At 41.1% G+C, this 23,925-nt stretch overlaps 1 protein-coding gene across 4 annotated transcripts in view; it reads left to right on the top strand.

The window, feature by feature from the left end:
* Positions 1-23,925, top strand: part of LOC306928397 (roundabout homolog 2-like) — a 232,871-nt gene that overhangs the window by 9,921 nt on the left and 199,025 nt on the right. Inside the window, exon 2 of one of the 4 annotated variants that reach the window (XM_079508459.1) lies at positions 15,651-15,819. The exons of the other annotated variants lie outside the window; for them this stretch is intronic. The gene's annotated coding sequence lies outside the window, so the exon portion shown is untranslated. The remainder of the gene's footprint in view (positions 1-15,650; positions 15,820-23,925) is intronic. 4 annotated transcript variants of the gene reach the window in all.

Genomic DNA, 23,925 nt, shown 5'->3' with positions numbered 1-23,925 from the left:
ATATATCCGAAATCCAACCAAATTGACAACTGAATGTATTAAATTACTAGCTTTTGTATCGGCATGACCTCAATAAGTAATGTTTAGTTTATAATATAAAGCTACTAAGCTAGGTGTGTGTAAAGTTGACATATTGTATCAAACAACCAGCATACAATTCCCTTGCAAGAACTAAAGGAATCCCACAACAAATTAAATGTTAAGAAATATTGAGCTACTGGTCTGAAGGCATATTGAGGACATTATTGTTTCTCTCTGTTATGTTGACGGTAATATAGACCTTCAGTGAATTGTAGAATTATGGCCTTTGTTTTACACATTTGGCAGGTTATGACTTTGTGATTAATTAGTATAGTCTACTCAGAAGATTTTGTAGACTAGATCAAAAATTGTAACAATTAACAGTAATTCCAGTGTTATTACTTGAAGTATTGGTTTTAGTCTACTTATTTTCTTTACTTTAAAATTAATGAAAACTAAATTAAACATAACATGCCTTAAACATAGTTATCACTTAACAGCTGTAGATCAACTGGTATGTTAATTTCAGGTATTATAGTGATTACCTGCATGTCAATCACTATGCTGTAAATACCATAACTGATTACTATGTCATCATCAAACATATAAATGGATTATCCTTTCCACCAATTACACAGTTATATGTTGAAAGATGTTTCAACTGTTGTGTAGTGTTCCATTGTATTTGTTAGCAGTTAACCTGCAGAAATTATAGCTTTGGCTGCTGTTGGCAATAACACACATACTAAATGTCAAGAATTCAAAAGTAACAAATCATCTTACAGTACTGTATTGTACTGTACATTCTGTTTCCCCACTCATAATCCAGTAATCACTGCACCATTGAAATCGTTACTAGTTGCGGAAACTACTTTCTCTAATTATGAATTAATCTTGAAGAAATATCCCCCTGGAGAGGAATTGAGAACTTTTTTGAATGGTTTATGCTTGCACGTTTTACAACACATAACACTAACTAATGAGCAGTCACTTGTTCTGACAGAAACATGGTGATGAGTAGGCTACTGGGAGTCAAAGGTATTCTATATATTTTCCTAGACATGTATCAGACAATACCACAAAGCGCTCTGCAAAATTGTCATTGGTCACATACTGCTGGTGATTCTCCATACTCCTGCCTTAACAGTGGCTGATAGTAATCTCGGTGAGCAGCTGACCTCCCTCCCCTGGAGTGACAGACTCTAACATTTAGAAGGGACTGACCCATTTCCTCAGGGAGAGTCAGTTTAGACGGCAATGATCCCGTCTCTCTCTAAGGCAGCTGAAAGAGCACAGGCTCGTTGAAGGAATATGTGCACAGCTCATGGTTGTCAAACCCTTGGAGCTGTGCCTGTTCACTTCCTGGTAATTGGTCGTCTATCTTCCCTCCTGTGATCAACTGTTTAGTTCCAGCTCCATGGGCCAATAATTTCTTTCTGGTCTCATAGTTGCTTGTTTATTTCCACTTGTGTAGTCAGCTGTTTACTTCCAGTCCTATGATCAGACCTTTATTTGTGGCACTGCAGTCAAGGTTTTATTACTGGTTTTGAGGACATTGTTATAATAGCTCTGGTGTGTGAAATAGGGCTGTCCTCTTTTTTCATGTTTTTCATCTTGATTGATTTCATTCATTTGCAAGGATTTAATGCAGCACAAACAATGTTTCTATTACTCACCAAAAATAACATAATTAAGTGGAAATGAGTTAGAAGAAAATATGAGGAGAAAGCTAGTGACAGATCATTGTGTTTGTGTATGTGCTGTATGTACACGAGTGCTTGTAGTCACACGTGTCTTGCTTTTGTGCTTGCATGAAGTAACAGTACAGTAGATAGATACAGTATCTATCCTTCAGTAGTTTGAGTTGCTTGAACTGTCAAAGAAGGGGAGAGGGGTGAATGCAAATGGGTAGATGAAGTGACTAGAATATTGGATTATATCTTTGGCTAGCCCAGCAACTCTAGTAAAGGAATGAGTTTGACACCATACAGTCCACCAAGAATGAATACAGCTATGGATCACATGTGAGAGTGGTGGTTAGACCAGAGCCAATGAGATCGAAAAAGATGTGCTATTCTGAGTTGACTCCATTGGGACAGTACATTTTTACTGCAGTGGCGGATCATGTAAAATGCTAAATATTCAATATTAAATCATGCATTGCAAAACTTAAAGTTGATTTGGAAAGTTTTGTTGTTCTCACAGATAACGGAGAGGAAAATGTGCAGGCAAGGTCTGGCAGCCAAACACTACTGTGTAGCTTACTTACAAACATTGATAGTTCGTTATTACGTTATCTGTAGTGTTTGTAACCCCTAAATGATGCAACTCTTTCAATCTCAAGGAGTATGTGTGAGAATAAACGGACAAGAGGTGGTTTATTGATGGGGTAAAAAGAGAGTTGCCATCTCCAATCAATATGGAATGAATCACATGGGGCTTTGCTGTATACAAAATCTTTAGCAAATTATTACTTTTTGCTGCATACTTAAGCACTAGTTGGTGGGCACTGTAAATCCAGATGCATAGGTCAATTGATTAAATGGAGCTCATCTTGTAAAACTCCATGGCTTTGATTTCAAAGAGAGAAACGTTAACCCTGTGCCAAACATCACATCAGAAGAGTGCGTCTTCAATATGTATTAAGTGCCTGCAGGGAGCATCTGTCTTTTGGCAAAGCTTAAAACGTATACTATAGGTGGTGAGAACAGCAGTTTGTCGAATGACATAAATGGAATATACAATTATGAGATTACAATATTATTTAACACAGGCACAGACTTTCCTTCAGGTAAATGTATACAACATTTTAAAAAAAAGTGTTTACTGTAAGTATCTCTAGACAAATGCAGTTGCCTCTTGGTCATAAACAAAGTCAACATTTGAAAATGTAGAACTTTGATTCCCATCGATCTTACCTTTTGAGCAACATAGTTGAGTTGGTTCAGAATATTGCAAAGATGAATTGGATATACTTAGTAATTACCTAGAAACTAAGCCACTTAAGCTCTATTTCACACCATCCATTGTGTGGTGAAATGTTCACCAATAATGACATGTCATTCCCAGAATAGGGACACCACATTTGTAGTGATTATTCATTTTGAGACTTTGACTTGACTTGTACATAATGACAAGCTGTGACACAACACCAGATTGTGCATGTTTCTGCCCTATTGAGAAACACTCATCTTACAGTAGCTTTTGAACGCTGGTTCCCTGCTTTAGAGTTATGTGTTAATGATCTACTGCACTTCTGGTAACACGCTATTGTACTGTATATATCTCATCATTATCTGCTTGCTGTGAGCAAAGGCAAGGACCCGGTCTCCGGATCCATGTCACTCTTGGTATATATTTTGTTTTCTTGATTAATAATTAAGGGTGATTGAGCGCTTGCTATCCAAGCCTTTAGGCTTTGAAGTACCTTGCTCTTGTTCTCCAATTGTCATACTGTGAGTTTTAGCAGGTGTGACAAAGCTGCATGCCAAACATGTTAGGATTGTTTTTAGAAATTATAACTAAAGCCCCTTGAGAAATTATCCTCCCGGCTGGTTGCCAACACAATGAAACCGTTTCAGGTAACCAAATGGGAAACTTAAATGTTATCATTTAATTATTTAATATCTGATTTGTTTGGGGAAATAAATTCTCATCACCAGTCTGTCATCAGGTAGTCTGTTAGTAGTAAGCTGAGAAAGATGCCTCCTAAATTAATGATGTGCTTCTGACGCAACTGTAATATGTAATTAATTTACTATTTGAAAGAACTACAAAAAACAAATCTAAAAGAATGGGCTAATAGAATGGGCTATATATATATATATATATATATATATATATATATATATTCCTTGATCCCTTGAAATGTTTTGCTCCTCTGTTTATTTTTAAATATATCTCATTTGAACTTCCAAAGCTTTTTAGTATGAAGTGCATATAGGCAACCTATTTCATTTGTTAGTTTTATTCTTATCCTCCACCTTTCACAGTTCTGGCATAACCGCCAAGTCACTTTTTTATGTAAACTTAGAACAGGTATAACTCATCATGTCCCGTTAGACCTACAGCTATGAATCTTATGTCTGTCTTCATGATGAACACATTTGCCACTTTCATCCATATAAGCTCAACCGCCTAGATTTTCCTCAATTTGTTTTAATGCAAAACACTTAAATCTGTACTAGTAGTTTTGAGCAATCCAAATTAATCTTTCTACATACAATCTATAGACCAATATCCTAAATCCCAGAAATGTTTGTACAAAAATTGCTTAATCTTCCACACAATAATGGAAGATTTATTTGTGCCATGGAATATTGTGTGGTCCAATAATCTTCCATTATCTACATAATCCATACGGTAAATCCAGATAGGAAAGTCATCTGCATAAGGAACAAATCAACACATAAGAAACTAGAAAAAGTGCCCTTCTGGGCACAGGTCTCCACCAGGAGGATAGGAGTGTGTGTGATGTTTGGCAAAATGTTTAGGAGTGATATAAACATGTTTTTTTGTTTGTTTGTTTCTTGCAACAATTTTCTTCATTTTGTTGAGGAAATGCAGAGCCAGATCACTCATAGCATCTCTGAAGATAGAATTCTGGATGAGCAGGACATGTGCAGCATTTTGTAGAAAACAGGCTACTCCTGAAAACTTTGGAAGGCAATCTTATCTAATCAGTGTAGAATCTGAGAAATCCAACAAGCTCGTCTTGATCACATGACTACAGAGATCATGTGTACCGATTTGCGTGAGATTTGGATGAAATGTGTGCGACTAACATAAACAATGTGTTTTGCAGAAATCGGCCTCATGGTGGCGCTATAACCGGCAGATGTGGAGGGATGCAAGGAAAATGTTTTTCCATGGCCTCTAGGGAGTGCACATACATAAGTTGTCGATGCAGTTATAGGTAAAAACAGGAATTGGCCTGTTATAGCGCCACCGTGAGGCTGATTTGGGAAGAAAATTGTGGCATGTCGTCCTCGGCCTAGTGGAAATGTGCGTGTATAATTTCATGGAAATTGGACACTGTGTTTGTGATTTGTGGCATTTTGTTCGAAACTGACCAATCATGTGAGCTTTGGAAGCCAATCTTAGCCAATCAGGGTGGAAGATGGGAAATGGTGCAGATCCGTGTTGATCACATGACTATGGAGATGTATACCGAATTGTGTGATGTATGGATAAAATGTGTACGAGTTATCTACAGAAATGTGTTTTGCCTAAATCGGCCTCATGGTGGCGCTATAACAGGCCGTTGAGGAATATTTGGGGCAGAGGTTCGTCTTTGGCATCCAGGGAGTGTGTGTGCAAAGTTTGGCATGGATCGGGCCAACGGTGCCGGAGATTAGCTGATAACGGACGGACGGACGGAAGGAAGGAAGGACACACGGACGGAGTGCAAAACATACTCTCTCCCCATGCCTTCGGCCTGGTGGAGACAAAAAACGTTTCATAAAGGAAAGTGTTTGAGTGTGGCAGATCAGCCTGACAACAGGTAGTGTTTGAGTGTGGCAGATCAGCCTGACAACAGGTAGTGTTTGAGTGTGGCAGGTGGTGGGTCGGTCGCGAGTGATTCGTTCATAAGAGCCGATACTTCACCGTGACCGTGAACGAATCCATTCACGTCTTGAAATGAATCGGTTCACACACACACACACACACACACACACACACACACACACACACACACACACACACACACACACACACACACACACACACACACACACACACACACAATGGATACGTAGTCGTAGCCTAATGACGTCGCTGTTGATGGGATATTGAGCTCACGTTTCTTCTGAGAATCTGAATGAATTGCCTTAACGAGATGCAAATATGCAACAGTAGGCTAGTTCTGGGGTGAATTAGCCCTGAATGCCAATTGGTATGCTTATTGCTTATGCTAACTCAACTGGATTAATCTGTCTCTTTTCTCCAAAACAGACACATTAGCTACAACACACAAAAGTAGTTCTGTATAGCCTCGAATGCAATTGGTATGCGATCTATTAGAGTGGCTACTGTATACCTGTCTTTAGTCCAAAACAGACATCCAACATTTACCACACAACAGTATTTCTGCAGAAAATAAAACCAAATATTTTGTTTATACAAATGGAACTGTACACTACTTACTGCAGGACCCATATGTAATGAAATATGACTATTTGACACTGAGCCTGACTCAGTGACATAACATTTATCTGCACAAGCTGTGTGTGTGTGTGTGTGTGTGTGTGTGTGTGTGTGTGTGTGTGTGTGTGTGTGTGTGTGTGTGTGTGTGTGTGTGTGTGTGTGTGTGTGTGGTGTGTTGTGTGTGTGTGTGTGTGTTCCGTTGGTGTACTGTACATGGACCCGTCGACCATGCATGTCCCGAGTAGCCTATAGTACCGACTCATACAGGCTGCTGCTGAGTGCTGCTACAGTCACAGTGCTGCAGGGACCGGAAGCGCCACTGAACCGTGACCGAATCATTGAATCGGATCATTGCCGTGAGCGTGAATCGAATCGTTCATTAACTGAAATGAGCCGTTTTGCCTATGATGGTATAAGTCAGACATCCCGTTAGTCAGACCTGTGTGGCCGGTTAAGACTCACACGTGCTGCGGGTTAGAAACCACCATGGCTCCCAACATGCGTGGTGCGTTACAACTAATCCGTGCTGCGGGTTAAAAATCACCCGTGGCTTCCTGTGAGGTTAGGGTTAGGTTAGTGTTTGGGATAGTGTTAGTAATGGTCTGACTAACGGGGTGCTTGCCTGGACGTTGTTGTATAGCTGTGTGAATATATTGTGGCTGGGGTGGTGAATGTCCTTGATGATACGGTGAGCTTTGACTTATGCACCGCTTCTCGTGCAGTTTCTGGAGGGAGTGAGGTTCACTATTCAGGATAAGGATGCGCTCGGCCATCTGGTGGTCCCATACCAGGTGGAGAGACGGCCTCACAGAAAGCTTTCAATGGAGCTGTTGTAGAACAGCCTGAGGATGCGGGGCAGTTGCTTTGATTGGGGGATCGAGGGCATTAAGAAATGTTATTACACGGCTTGGTTGAATGCGTGTTGGTCAATCACTGAATTCAGCGGTGGTGTGTTATTTCTGGATAATGACCGCTGGGCTCAATAACAGACCACTGTCTAATCATCAAAGGCTCAGAGCGCCACTTCCTGTGCTGCTTGATTTTTGCCATACCCAACATGGCAGCCATAAACAAACACAGTGTTGTTTACAGCCAAACATTGCTCTCAAAAAGCGAGAAAGCGAGAAATAGGCAATGCAGTAACAGACTAACAGTTACTTGTTTTCTGAAGCGTTGTTTCGCTGACTGGACGCACCGTGACCTGGCATAAATGAATGGAATACTTTCATTAACGTAAGCACTAAGCAATGAAACCTTCATTTTGGGTCAATTTTAAGTAGCTGTGTAATATGTTGGATAATTTGAGTCAGGGTCTTATCACCCTGTCAGGGTTTATTTCTCAACAATGACCGGCCGGCCGTCAATTATCCCTTGCTTGATTGGTGACCAACTGTAGTCCATCCCGGACATCAGCATGGCCATGTCATGCTAATGTGTCAAGTTCATTGGCTAAATGGTTGGTCTATTGGTAATCTTCCTTTGGCTTGACATAGAAAACAAACATAGTGCCCAACAACCCATTTAAATGTGAAGCTACAATGTAACTGGCAATGCAGAGGTAAAAACATCCGGGGGTGTATGTGCATTGTGCAGATATTGTTACTGCTGCTTTTACCACTACTACTAGGATTATTTTCCAAGTACTAATACTGGTGGTGGCACAATGTAGGCCTGGGATTCTCAAATCCTGTATTGAGGGTCACGCAAGAAAATGAATTCATACCAAAAAAATAAGTCCAAAACCAACCTCTTTGTGTTTGTGTTTTGGATTTTGCAGGACATGATGGTTACAGTGAGGACTGGAGTAATGCACATTATACACAGCAGCCTCGCTCACATATACTGGTACTCACTTACTCACATCCAGCCCCCCCCCCCCCCCCCCCCCCACGCACGCACGCGAAGTGAGGACGCTGCAGCGTTGCCTGTTATCCGCTTCACCTCCCAATGTGTGAATGAATGGGACATTGTAATGCGCTTTGAGTACTTAGAAAGGTGCTATAAAATGCAATCCATTATCATCGTGGGCAGGATTTTGTTTTTCAAACAAGATTTGAAATGTTTTATTTGTATTACCACGAGAACAATGGCTTCCATTATAACATGCTACACTTTCCAGGAATAGAAAGCCTGCAGTTTCAATCTGTGATGATTGTGGTGCAATATGAGCTGGCTTTTTTCAGCGAGCGACATTGACGATGAAGTAGCCTAATCCAGGCTTTAATATATATTGTCATCACTTTTGCAAATATTTGGTAAATATGAAAGCCGACGATTGGCTCTCTACTCAATTCAACCTCTCAGCAAACAACACACACAGTGTGATAGATAAGTCATGCTTCTTAGTATTTTACGGTGTTGGTTTTTGTGCAGCAGTTTCAGTAGTTTTCAGTTCTTTTTTAATTTTGGGATGTTTGAATGTTCGTTTGGTGGGGCAGTCTGGGCATTTGGTGAGGCATTTGGTGTACCCATGCCTAGAACCTAGGCCTTGTTGCGGGTGTGCACTCGGAACGTTTTAAGGTGACCTTAATCGCTGCTGAGGCTTTTTCATCACATGCGTGGTGTGTGTGCCCCTCTTGAGCTCCTCTTCAATGTGTGCGTCAGGAACGCACAGACCCTTTGCACTACAACACCACTGATGAAGATGGGGGCGTGCTCTCTCCTTGGCTCCCTGGAGTACACAACCAGCTCCTTGGTCTTGTTGATGTTGAGGACGAGCCTGTTCTCCTGACACCAGAGTGCCAATGATCACTGTCACATCATCAGATGACATTGGAGTTGTGCAAGGCTATACAGTCGTGTGAACAGGGAGTGAAGGAAACGGCTCAACACGAATCAGACAGACAGACAGAGACTAGTCGCTGTCCATGGTGCTGAATGAATGCAGCCACCAGGTGTTTTACAGCAGTGCAGACAGCAGAGCAGAAGCTCTCAATGTTTGAACCATAATACAACAAAATATACAATAACTAAACACAAATTTCACTTGAATTGGATCGCAATACTTTACAATTTCATCATTAAAAAAACTGGTAACACTTTATATTAAGGTCGTCTTTATAATGAATTATAGCGCATTTATAATGCATTATAATGTGCTTATAAGGCATTATAACACTCGTTATAAATGTTTGTAATCATGTATAACAACTTATAACCACATTTATTTCATATTCACATTCATATTATGTGTGCTGGTCATAATGCATTATTATGCTCAGTGGAACAGCACATTATAACTATTATAACTTAGGTGGTTATAAAGGCACATAGAGAAGTGCTGTAATGTCTGTCATAATGCATTATAACCAATGTGTATTAAATGGAATAATCAATAATGTCTTATAAGCATCAATAAGCAGGACTTTGAGACCTTTAAGTAAAGTGTCAACATTCTTTAATGGTTATTAGCAGTTGTATCATTGTATAATACCCTATAGCATGACTTTGTGACCTTTAAGTAAAGTGACAAAACTTTGTATAATATGATATAGCATATTATTGATGTTTATAAGACATTATTCCATTTAATAAACACATTGGTTATAATTCATTATGACATTACAGTACTTCTCTATGTGCCTTTATAACCACCTAAGTTATAATAGTTATAATATGCTGTTCCACTGAGCATAATAATGCATTATGACCAGCACTTATGTTATAAACGTGGTTATAAGTTGTTATACATGATTACAAACATTTATAACGAGTGTTATAATGCCTTATAAGCACATTATAATGCATTATAAATGAGCTTATAATGCATTATAAAGGGGACCTTAATATTACCAAAAAACTCCCCCGGACTGCAGCCCACCCTAACTGTTACCCTAGCCCAACAGTAAATCTGGGCCTGCATATGAGGCGCGGTCTCTCAAGTATCATGGTCAGTATCATATCACGGGGCTGTCACAGGCATGTTAGGCCGTGTCACATACAGTAAGGCCTCTCTCACATCCATGTAACAGGGCTAGTAACATCGTGGTACCATGGTAACATTAACATGATTGGCCCATATTTGGGGGAGGGAAGCTGGGTGGAGGGTGATATTTATCACTGTACGTAATCCCACGGGTTGGGGGGGAATGTTGAGCGGGAAAAGTAGGAGAAGGCTCTACGTCCACACAATGGGAGCTCCTCACTGGCATGTGAGCCAATAGGGTACAACAGCAGCAAGGGAGACAGATGTACCAACATAAAACCAGGTTTCAGAAGCCAAAATGAATGAAGCAGCCAGCTGAGAAAGAAGAAACAATGCCTATAAATATAGTGCATTTCTTCAAAAAGAAACAGGGGACAGCAGCAAGTAGTACCTGCAACATATACGATGAACTTGTTCTGCAAGTAAAGTGACTGCTGGGTAGGCTATTTACATGATGCAACTGTTCTGTTGTCATTGGTGCTTTAAGAAAAACTATTTCAAAACCAGGAGAAGAATCTTTGTCTGCTAAGATGCTGATTTCCGAGAACAACTGCATCACTGCAAGTTTCGGGGAAGTCTGCACGGTTTTTAATGCTTTTCTTATCAATCCCAGTGATAGTGGCACCTGCCAAAGGTTCCTTTTCTAAACTGAAGCTGATTAAAAGTTATCTAAGGAGCTCAATGGGACAGAGTCTCAGCCAAAAGCCCAGAAAGTGCACCTATAAGCTATGAGATAAATAAAACCTCTATTTATTCTTTTGTATAATCAATCATCGCTCTTGTGTTTTAGTGTGCACAGACACAGCAATGCTATCTATCTGTGTCGCATTTAACTTTGAAATTGTGCATTTCCCGTCAGTTGGTTGGTCATGCCCCATACCTGTATATGATCATGCCTCGGGACATCACGTGATGTCATCAATATTACGCCCATATATGGATATCCCTGATGTCATCAATATTGGCCAGCAACTCTACATCTCACCTCAAAACTTAGATCTCCATATATGGAGCTGACCTGTTCTGACATTCCATATTATGTTGATCCTTCCCCATCCATCCTTCCTCTTCGATGTCTCCCTTTTGACTGATACCTGTCCATTTAAACTTTAGATGGGCCTGCCCCAAAGTTATTAGCGCAGCCGTGCCCGGCAGCCGGTGAAAACTAGAGTTCTCAACAGGCCCGAAAATTAAGGCGCGGCCCTACCTGGGCCCTCATCAAACCCTGTACACTCTAAGCCACCCTTAGATCTTCATACTGTATAAACAGTTGCGCTCAAAATGATTAAAACATCACTGTGAGTGGCAGGGAGTGTCATCGGGAGGTTGCAATACGTACAAAGGACCACGCTATTCCTCATTGAACAGACAGCCTGAGGAGTTGCTGGCGACCGGCCTCACCTGCCGGTTGCCCATGCACTTACGAATACGAACACTGCCAATAGTTTTTATTTTAGCGTGCCTGGCTCAGCCGGAGGCACGTTGGGAGAATCATATCCTAGTCTCCACGGTGGTGGACAGGAAAGTTATGTATACTATGAATGTTTCATTGAGACATCAATACAGCCTGCATGTGTCAGCTGTCCATGTTTTTGTTTTCTTCTGATTTGTTTTTTTATAGCATATTGTCAAAATCCATCCCAAATCTAAGCTCCTCTGAGCTCCCCACCACAAGGTTTACGTAGATCTGTTGAAACACATTTGAAACCCTCCCTGCATGTAATTCATGTGAAAAAAATACCTCTTGGTTTCTGCTTGAAAATGTGGGACCAACAGACAAACACAGTGGCTTATACCAGAAAGTTCAGCTTGTCTCCTCCGACACCCATGCTCCCCGCTACTGTACTGCATTGTGGCAGGATTACTTCTAACTGGCCTGGGCCATGCCTCAGCGGTCCAGGCACCTTAGCTGGTAATCCAGTCTGGCAGTGTGCCGCGGGTTCGACTCCCGATCCCGACGGCCTTTACTGCATGTCTTCCCCCCATCTCTCTCCCCATTTCCTGTCAGCCTACTGTCTGTCCCTGAGTCCCTCCATAAAAGAATATAAAATAAAGGCGAAAGCCACAAAAAAACATTTAAAAAAAAAAGGATTACTTCTAACTGCATTTTGGTAAGTGGCTGTTGTAACAACCTGTGTCCACGCTAAACGTAATGAATTGCTATATAATGTACATTTGCACTATACTACAGTAGCCTATCGTTAGCAGTCAATAGCTAAGTAAAACAGGGGTGGGTAGTGGGAGAGTTGGCTTGTGTTGAAACAGAACCGCATGCTATCTTAATCCCTCCTGTTTATTGGTACGGGCTGTGTAATGCACAATGCAGCTTGAATTACCTTAATTGTAGTGATGTACATAGGTCATAGTTGATGCAGTATGAAATGGCTTCAAAACAAAAGGGGCATGGCTAGTACAGTATGCAGTTCTCTCTCTCTCTCTCTCTCTCTCTCTCTCTCTCTCTCTCTCTCTCTCTCTCTCTCTCTCTCTCTCTCTCTCTCTCTCTCTCTCCCCGTCTGTGTGTGTGTAGTACAAGACAAGTAATAGGACAATTAGAAAACATTAGCAAATTAACATTAATCAAAAACAATATGAATTACTTACAGATGATGCCTTGAGACAAAAACATGAGGGATGAAGATGGATTGTTACCAGTCCAGAACATTATCTTCTAATGAATGTAATTAACTTCCTGTAATGGTGCACCTTGTCTAAGCGTCCTAACTAAAGACAAAGTTCATACAGGAACGATACAACACTGATGAAGGCTTGATGCAGAAGCGCGTACGTTCTGTCTACTCTGAAGTATATCCTGACAACTTAAATGTATAAATAAAAGTGCATTAAAGGACAGTTCTGTGAGTGCTGGTATTCTCTTATAGAGGTTTATAGTAACTTTTCCATACCGTGCACCCGGTAAGAAATCTCAGTAATATTGAAATGAGCTGGAGTCCTACTCGCTCAAACCAGAAGCTATTTAGGTGCCTTTGTACAGCATTTCAAAACACCATTAATAACTTCTGACTAATCTTGAATCTCATGACACAGGAGGAAGAGCAACTCTGAAACCGGCCAGGAGTAGAAATTTGCTGAGCTTTGCTGGACCATGTTTCTGACCAGTCCTTCTCTGCTGGAGATTGTTTGACAATAATTCCCATAGGCCATTATGCCTTCCTTGCAACTTGATTATCCTTTAAAGACTCAATGCTGATTTGAAGAGGAGCAATGTGTTCCTTATTCCTTTTTACCTTTTTCGTGTGCCCAGAGAAAGGAGCTCAAGTCATCCGTTTCTGTCAAGCACAATTCCCTATTGCTACCGTGCCTCCTTCTCTTGACGTCTCCTGTGCATAACGGTCCCAGATGGATGTTAGTCTGCCTGTTTTTACAGACTGTAGAAGAGCTTGTGAGATGGGAGCTCTCTGGCACCCTGTCAATAGGATACACAGGCAATGGTTACAAAGGGTTGAACTGGCTTCGGTTTCGTCTTCCAATTGCAGGCAGCCAAAACAATCTCTCTGGTAAGGATCCTGTGAGAAATGCTTCAACCTCTTCACAAACACTGGCATACTGTTGTAATTGCTGGGAAGTCTCAGTCTTCCCTTTCTGGTAGCGGCCAGCAAACCAGGCAGCTAGTTCAGACAGGCATTTTACCCTCTCCGAGAGGAATGCACAGGCTGCAGGAAGGTGGGAAAGACACATTATGTCCTCCAGTGAGATCTTATCCTTCCAGCACATCTTTGCCAGTCTGATGGAGCTGGCTCCATCAGACTGGCAAACTATAAAGCCGTTGCTTCTTCTGTGACTGCTGCCCTGTTCCCCATCCATCCACTCCAGGAGCCTTTAACCTTTGCTGCTGGCTGATCCAAGGTCATGGGCTTGACCTCCCGGGCGGCCTTCCTGGGGTGTTCTCAGTGGAGGTGTTCAACTCGGGCCAGGGGGCAGATGTATCAAGGCTGTGTATCCATAAGAATGATACTGAGCAAAAAGGAAACTTTACGTGAGAAACTGAGCACTTCTCCACATATTCTGCGGCTCATGGTGTACACAGATCATGTAGGAACAATTATGAATGTGATATTTTTTTGCCGTTCTTAAAGACAGGGTGGAATGGTTTTTGGGGCATTTTATTTTGGAGTTTCACTCTGAAACGGAAAGATGTGTGTTTTTGAACGATTCAGAATGTCTCATCCCTTCTGGGTATGGGACGTATAGCTCTGCTATACATGCGTGTGTGTGACGCGTGTGCTGAGTTTGTTTGTTTACATGTCACAGAGAGACAGGCAGCAAAGCTTATGGCTTATTTCTAACCTATGTTTTCAGATACATATTTTAGCGTGATGATTAACGAGTAATACACTGTCTGGATGTCATCTTGAATGAGATTAAAAACGAAGTAGTTTAATGTAATCAAAACCAGCTGTGTTTGGAGGACGCGCAGCGATGGGAATAAAATGGGTGAATGAAATCCAGATTAATTTGTATTCATGCAGGACTCGACACGTCATCACGTAGCACGTTGTAGTTCAAGGGAAGTAATTCAAATGTATGGACTTTTGATATAACAATACACAAAGATGGAAATTTTCCCTTTGTTTTGGCATAGACTGTTAGGTATACCCTTTATTATGACCACGGATATGCTCTAAAAGTGTGGAAAAACATATTTTTCATTTCCATATGTCTTAAACACTCAGTGTAATAGTCTATGTTCTGAGTCCAATGAAATTTCATTGCAACATTAATGTTTAATGTTGAACAGTATTCTGAACAAGATCAGATAAGAATTTGCAGATTTATTGGCCATTATATTTAGGCTGAGGTTGTGAGCCACTCTACTACACTCACCCCCTTTTGACCTCCTCCCACGGGGAAACCCAATCCGGGTTATGGCACCAATGTAACGCCTGTGATTCCAACTCGGGTCTCCTGCGTGGAAAGCCAACATCTTAACCACTAAGTCAAAGGGAATTCCCTATGGCTCGGGGAGTCGGGGGAGATATTACACATTTAGCTGAGGTTGTGAGCCCACTCTGCTACACTGCGCGTGCGCGCGCGCACACACACACACACACACACACACACACTGTATATGTATGTGTATATATATATATATATATATATATATAGCCCACAGTTTTATTATGCAATTACGAGAGGTTTCTCATCAGCAAATATGACATGTACAGTCAAGTATACATACTGTGATTGTCTGCACCTTCCTCTGACCTCTGTCGAGTTTTGTAGTCTTGCTCTAGGACAGTTCCCATACAAGCTCTGGTCCATAGCATTAGGAAGACGTCTCCTTAACGCTATGGTACTTTCAACTTCATGCGCACGCATGAAAGAAAAGATAATATTTCGCCTTCTATTGGCAAGATCTGCACAGGGCGCAGTGGAGTATTAACTAAAACGTATTTTTTCTTCCGGTGAAATATTTTCTTTTCTGGCCAAAAAGTGTGGTGGAGGCTCACAGTGCGTCCACTAGGGAAAGTAGGTTTTCAACTCCACAAAACCGTCTTTGTATTGGTGAGTAGCAAATGTGTTCTTTTTACTTTTGCAGCAGTCGACAGACAATGCAGCCTTTCAAGCGTGTGCAGGAAGTTGAAAGTATGGACCAGAGCTATTCCCATACCAGCTCGTCGGGTTGCTCTCGTTGGTGCTCTGCTGTTGTAGGACGTCAGGATGCGAGGGCTAACACGGAATTCCTTCAGTACAGTCACTGTCAGCGTGTAAGTGTGTAAATGTGTGTGGCCCTTTTTGAGGTTCTCATTGATGTTCATGCCAAGGAATTTGTCAGTCACTGACTAGCACCACTGTAATATTGTTAATCGTTTGCTACCTGGTCAGAGCCGTTAGAGGAATAGGACCACTGGCTGGTCATGTTATCAGAATCGCTGAAGTTGGCTGCAGAGGTTTGACAGAGCCAGGGCGCCATTCTCCCTGGCCTGGTCTTTAGTGACCTTGTAAAAGCTGGACTCTGATTCTTTGCTCAAGCATATGCCTGGGTCCAGACTCCATGCTCCTTGGCCATGCCCAGGTTGTGAACATGCTCCTCCAGTGCATTGAACCCGAGTTCAATGCACTGGCCCCGAGTTCAATGCACTGGCCCAAGCCCAAGTTGTTTTTCAGTCTAATGGAAGTCTCACATGGATTTAGGAAAGCGGTGTATCCATTCTGCACAGCCTAGGACGATATTACCTAACCTATTACTAGCCTAAAAGAATGGCTACCTTAAAATACAAGTGAGCATAGTTTAACTCAAGTTTTATTCCAATATGTTTTGTGTTGTATTTGTATTGTATGTTATGTATTACTGATGAATTGAGTACAATGGACCACAATGGAAACAAGCCCCCTAGGATTTTCTTTTGGAATCCTTTTAACATAACCTTTGACTGTAGCCTACTACTTGTACTGTTAACAAACCTTCAATCAAACCTACTATGAGACCCATCCAAAGTACAACTTCTGAGCATAATGGTGCATTATCTGAAGCTGTTGATGGACTTTATGAACCCACAGAATGTCTCTGCTAAAGTAGCAAAAAGCATTTCTGACCTTTTGTCTAGGGGTTGTATGTTCTTACAGTATCCGCTATTGTCTTAGATTAGATGACTGTGATGGTAAGTACCTTCTGGCAGTGTTTCTGCATGATTGTTGGGGACTCTAACACATACTTGATCAAAGTAGGTAGTGACAAAGACAATTTTGCCATCTACTGACTGGACAATTACACCCTAGCTCCGCCCTTCTGCCAAATGTCTCAACTGTCACACATCTTGTGTGATGCATATGGAGCCAATAGTCCCTTGATACATGTTTTGAACATGTTGAATAATTCTGGTCTGGCCAGAGGCTTGCTCTGGTCATCCAAAATTTGCTTACATCCTGTTGTAGAATGCACAAGCTGACCTTTAGCGGGGAAGTTTGCAATCCCTGAGGTGGTATTGGAGTCACCTGAAACGTTTGCTTGTCTGTATGGTGTCAGTGGTAGGAATTCATTATACTGTGTGGTGCCACGCTGCACTGACATGGTGACATTAGCAACACCCAGACCCAGAACAGCCTGCGTGTATCTTGCCTGAGAATCCTGTTTTATTCTTTGTTCTCTCTCTGTCTGCCTGCATATTGCTGTGTAGTACAAATTACAATACATATTCACTTATCCTTTATTGTCCTGAACTTGGCAGCAGAGTTAAAAAAAAGTCTAGCCCTTTTGTTTGGTCTGGACCATCTCGTGGATTTCCAGGATGACTTCCTCCATTACTTGAGCCTCAGCTACAGTTGGAGGCCATCGATATTGTCCTTTTCTTTTTGCTGAGGTTTGCGTGATCTGCGCAAAAGGACAGTTAACCCATTTTGGGCGGGAACCCCTTTTGGTGTTTTAAACATTATGTTATAATTTAGCTATTGAAAAATAGCAGATCTACAAGCTCATAGCGCGCCACCGAGTGGCGCGCTACGAGCTTGTAGGTCTGCTATTTTTGAAAAATCGTGAAAATATTTATTTCAGAAAACTGGAGGATTTAGAAGGATTTTTTTAAATTTTGAGGTCAGGCCTAAATGGGTCAAATGATAAGGGACAATATCGGTGGCACCCAACTGTATGAGCGAGCTGTCATCTTTTTCTTGTTGCAGTGCATGCAGGGCTGCATCGGGCCTGTCTACTTTAATGTCAAATTATGCGCATAAGCTACTCTAGCTCGGGCTGCTTTTTCTTTGGCACATGCCTTTACTGCTGTTATGCTTACACTTGAAATTGCAGATGATCCTGGGGACTACACTAAATGTGGTGAAACAGATCCCATCACAATGGTTTGCTGCTGTTCCTCTGCTTATTTGTGTCCTCCATGAACGTCCTTTACTTATTCGTTTTGTTGTGTAGACTGTCCGGTGTACAGTCGGTCACCCATTTGCTATCGTTTGGCAAACCTATTTACCATGATACATGGCAATCAGAATCCACTAGTCTTCGTCCCTATAAGAATGGCCATTTTACTGTACTGTCACAACTATAGGCATATATGCCTTGAGCTCAGTTATACAGCAAGCTAAACTCTCATCTGCATAAAGCCATACAGAGAAATATTTGAGCCATCTGGTAATGTTTTCTATAGAAAAGTGTGAAACTGCAACACAGATACAAAATAAGTGCCATGAGCGTGATCCACATTGTTCTCTGATACAATCACTTCCTATAACGGTACGGAGTAGATTAGATTCAATTCAATATCTAATACATTTTAACAGCGATACGATGCGTATCACGATACATGGTTGACGATACGATACATTAAATATGTGTGAAACTTGTAGATAGTCCAGGTTTTTTAAGGGAAAAATGTATTATTATGGATGAAAAGTAAACACAGTGATTCTGTGGCAAATAGATGGACATTGTATTTGAACACATGGACAAACCCACGCCTTGACATGAACACAGAGAATACACACATTGTATTTGAACACATGGACAAACCCACGCCTTGACATGAACACAGAGAATACACACATTTTTCGATAGACCAATTGTAGCTATATGGAATGGAAAATTCATTAAACACATCTTTTTCTTTTTTCGTCTGAAAATTGCTAAATACAATGCAAAAGTAGATTAAATTGATTATTTCCATAGCAAAACGATTCGATACCGATTATTTCCATTGCAAAATGATACGATACAAAGTCAGAACGATACGATATGATATGTGTTACATATCGATATGCTTCGTTTTTTTTAATTAAAATCGATATTTCGATACAGTTACTACATCGTTACACCCCTACCTCCTTCAAACATCTCCCGAAAATGAAAGTCCCACCTATGTTATTACTGTATGTACACTTTGTACAGCATTTTAACCCACCACCAGGTGTCACTAATAGTTTAATTCCAATACAGAATAACACTATAACCTAATCCTTTTCGTTTGATTGAAAAGTAAACGGGGAAGTGTCAAGGCGTTCTAGAAGCACATAGAACAATGTGTACAGAGATGTCTATAGAGGGGAAGAGTTCAAATAGCGAAGCTGTTGCCAGTTAATGAGTCTGAGACAGTTTGTTCGGCTACAGATGTAGAGTACCGTGTTAAGTTGAATGATGCTTTAAGTGCCTGTAAAGGGAGGAATGACAGCTTCCAGAGAAGGATAGACAAGCTACATAATGGAGTGTAGAGGGGATTCTCATTTAGAAGATGAATGCTGACAGCAATAAGCCCAGAGGACTTACTCCTTCTGTCCAATGTGAAATATGAAAGACAAACTACATGCAGTACCTGGGCCGTTTGGCAGTTTTTTTCCTTTTTTTTAAGGAAAGTACAGTTCCCCTACTCTCGGGTTCTAACCATCCCATACTATAGCCATTGCTCCATGGCATTCACAACACTTTACATTTGTAATTGTAACATTTTATATAAACGGCTTTCTTGGCCATTATGCACATCTGCTTTTTTTGTTCCTTCAAAGGGCAGAATGGCTCCATAGGTGATAAAACCTTAATGCTAAAAGAAATGCCACATATGATTTAAAAGATAACTTTAAATGTCTTTTGATTTGCATGTTTTTGTAGACATTCAGTTGTGTATAGTACTATAGGCTACTCTAATACAAGAAGTGGAATATGAAAATAATGTACGATTTGTACAGTAAAATTGTGTTTTACCATCTTCAATAATGACAGCCTGATCATTCAGTCATGCAGTTTGAGTCAGTTGAGCTGTAGAAGAGCCATTTTATAGACAAGCATTTCTCAGACACATGGACACGCACGCGCACACACACACACACACACACACACACACACACACACACACACACACACACACACACACACACACACACACACACACACACACACACACACACACACACACTATAAGTATGAAATGGGCTTCTTAACTGGGCTTCACACTGAGAAATGCTTCTCATAGGACCAGTGCCAGACTTATTTATAACTGAATTTCCTCTCAAGATCATTTTACATTATCTGCTCTTGGCAGTTTGTTTCAGGTGCTGTAGGCCTACCATTGTTGTTGATGCACATCCCGTACAAGAACATCAGTTGACTCTTGGTACAAATTACATTTCGCAGGCTTTTCTGTGGCAATTACCAGTATGCCATATGCGCTGCCCTTAGAAAAATGTATGTGAAAACACAATAAGGTTTTCACATACAATCATATGTGGTGGTCCTCCCACGTGCGATTCTTCATGTGTGAAGTAAGAAATGTGACAATTCACATGTGGATTCACATGTGAATAATGTATGTAATTCACGTCCAGATGTATAAACATTACATCAATGCAAAGATGCCCTCAACAGCGCGCATACTTCCCACTACTCCTCCGTCATGCAGTCTGCCAGCAACAACAACCCAAAGTCACTTCCCCCCCCCACCCCCCCCCCCCCACCACTCACTTCACACGGGTGTGATTTTTTTGTTTATATACAGTACAATAATGTACAGTTGTACACATTACACAATACATGCACACCACACTCGCCACATCCTACTCCACCGCCATCCCTGATCCCAAACCTGCCTCCCTTCTATACTCTCCAAGCACCCACTGAAATAATAACCATATCTGACCTATCCGCCATAATCATTGGTATGGAAACCTCATGCCTCCTGGACCCAATACCTTCCACCCTAGTTGTCTCCTGTCATGTCTCTGCTCATAACAAGCATTAGGTATAACAGGCACTGCCCTTTCCTGTCTGAAACCTCTCTGATTGGCAACAATGGATCTCTGACTCTGATGAAGATGTACTGAACATAGGAGTAGGAAAGGAGTAGGAGAAATAGGAGTAGGAAAAAGGTGAGTTCACTGAGAGAACCTTTTTGCATCCCTCATGGTCCCTTCACATGCACAACACCACTGATCTCTTTCTTAACATGCTGAGGAAGGCTTGACAACTAAACACTATTAATTAAAAGTTACCAGAAGTTTTATATATATATATTTTCTACCTCATTATTGACTGAGGGGGCGAGATGGTCCGGTTTAGGGGGCGACACCCCCTCACGCGGCACGCCCCTCGTGACACCCGGACTGCGGACACGTCCTCCTCCACCACCGTGGCCTCCGGCCAGTTTCATGGTTGTACCCACTTTGCACTCCATTACCATATCACCACCACTACCACTGTACAACACGTGGATGCAAAAGAACGTTCTCAAACTCGGTTGCAATAAATCAGAAATGATCATCATTGGCCCCAACTCCCTCACTTGCTCCACCCAGGAGTTTCACTCAAAATTGATGGCTCCATTGTTCCATTGTTATACCCCTCCCATCCACGTCTACAACCTCGGAATAATCCTTAAACCTCACCCTTTCATTCCTCCTCCACATAAATCAGATCACAAAGCCTGCCCTTCTCTCTACAGGAATATTACCCACCTCCATCCCTCTGTGTCGTTCACGCAATCATTATATCCCGGATGGACTACAAGCAGCATCCTTAATTAGTCAGTCCTTAATTAAATACATTCTGATATGTTCATAACTCAGCTGCTCGCTTGCTCACCATTACCTGAGACAGAGACTACAGCACAGCACTCCTCCAGGACTGGTTTCCAGTCAAACAATTTATATTACAAATCGAATAAAGGCTTCGCTTCACATGGATCTCGGACTTGATGTGACATGACACATGACTCCATAATTGGGAAAGATTTCAGTCCAAATCAACCTGCATTTTATTTCTCTTTAGACAGCCTGGCCATGAAATGGGCTAGCCAATGATGTCAACTATACCCCCACATTTGGAAAATCCGAGCCCCACTGACTTCCATTATAAGAATGTAAAAGTTAAATATTTAAAAAAGAATATAACATTACTGTAAGTGAACAAAAATTATTGGGAGTCTAAGCGAGCCTGGTGACAAACAAGAAATGTGCTATATTATCTCTGAACAGACACACACACTCTTATAGACTGCTTAGTTAGCCTCTTTCAGAGGCAAACTGTAAAAATTCAACCTCATGCTACAGTCAAAACGTTTTGTGATAATGATTATCTTTAATTTATTTTTTATTTTTTTATTGGTATTTTTTCCAGTAGATCCTGCACCATTTGTCTGTCCTGATGAAGGTCTAACGACCGTAACATCCAATAAAGAGTTTTTTTTGCAAGTTACTGACCGTGTGCATGTCCTCCTCCTCCTCTTTGATATCATTCAGAGATCCCCTTTTCCATACTGTAGCGGACTGCACAAAACACTTAAATGCAAAAAATACATGGCCCACCCAAACCCAAATTCATACTAATGGAGGATAGAAAGAAAGAAAAGAGACACTCCCCGCCGCCTAATTTCTTTCACTGGTTACACAAGTGGCCATTTCTGTTATCCACCTGCCCTTAGCAAGTGGTCGTAAATCCTCCCTGCACTGCATTCATTAGCTGTTGCAAGAGATATTCTACTAAAAGTCTTTCGCCTCGAATATTGATTTTGGTAATGTCGCTCATATTTTTCATTACCTTATCTCAAAAGGGCTTTAGATAAGGACACAGCCAAAACATATGTATAAGCGTCCCTGTATGGGATTTGCATCTCGAAGCTCTATTAAGTCTGTATGGGGTCAAATAAACTGAATTAAATTGTACTGCATAAGAATGTTTACTATAGAAAATGTATGGTCGCAAATATTTTGTCCACACACCCTGATGTTCTGACCCAACTTAAGTCCTCTTCCCATTTTCTTCAGGATTTAAGTTCTTCATATCCTATAATTGTGTGAATACCAGAGTATATATGTAATATGAGATACTTTGCACAATGCTTATCTTGTATTAATTAATGGAAACTGGTTGAGTGGAAAAAGATAGACGACCCCCTGTGTCAGAGAATTAAAATGCTGGATTGAAAGTATTTAAAGAGGTGGCGTTTGGGAATCCCGAACTAGATCTATAAATGTCTGTAATGAGCCATCCTTATACAGATGTCCAGACGTTAGTTGTGTTTTCTAAACCACATCTGGGTGAGTCCATCTCAGGATGGGAGAAGAGGATTTGTGTGAAAAGGTGTGAAATCATACATCAGGTTAACACACACTGTTCTCTTGCGTATATCTCCAAAACATCCCTGGTTCAATTCTGGCTGGAGACCTTCAAAACAATCTGTGTCTAGCTGTATAACCTTAACAAAAGATCATACCGTTACCGTTAAGCATTGGACTACTTAAGTCATATTCTTTAGTTTAGACATACTGCAGTTCTTGACAAACATGACAGGTTCATTGTAGACTTTGCTGCCTGTAATTTGGCATCTCAATTCTGTATTTCATTTCCAAGTACTGTTTTATATGAATCATTATTTTTCATTTGTCCTTTAGGTATATTATGGCATGCATGCAATTTAATTTGATGTCACTCATGGATAATTAGATTGATAAAATATTTATAATATTAATAGTAGCCGTTTAAAATATGTATTATCTTTGCTCAAATATCTTTGTGAAATCTTGACAGCAAGCCTTTTCAGATACTTATTAGTGACTGGCTCAAACCAAACCTTAAGGGCTACTATTACGCTCATGGGTTTGATCCCGCGTATGAGTAGCACGGCTTGGGTGCAGCAAATTGTGTATTGTGGGATCTGATGGTTGGTGTGGTGCTCCACCTCAGCAATCCATCTCCCAGAGGTCTACTGCTTAATTTGTAACGAGATAGACTTAAGTGTGAAAAGGGCCTTTCTGTGTGGAGTTTGCATGTTCTCCCCGTGTCCCCTAGGGTAGATACCCTCACAAAAACATGCAGTAATCCTGGTCTCTAAAAAAACTGCCTCCCCCTGGCCAGCCGCCTGATGGAGGGGAAAGGAACTGGTTGG

Source organism: Electrona antarctica, assembly GCF_951216825.1.
Source record: "Electrona antarctica genome assembly, chromosome: 8".
Taxonomy (NCBI): Eukaryota; Metazoa; Chordata; class Actinopteri; order Myctophiformes; family Myctophidae; genus Electrona; species Electrona antarctica.
This window is presented reverse-complemented; position numbering and strand designations above follow the sequence as displayed.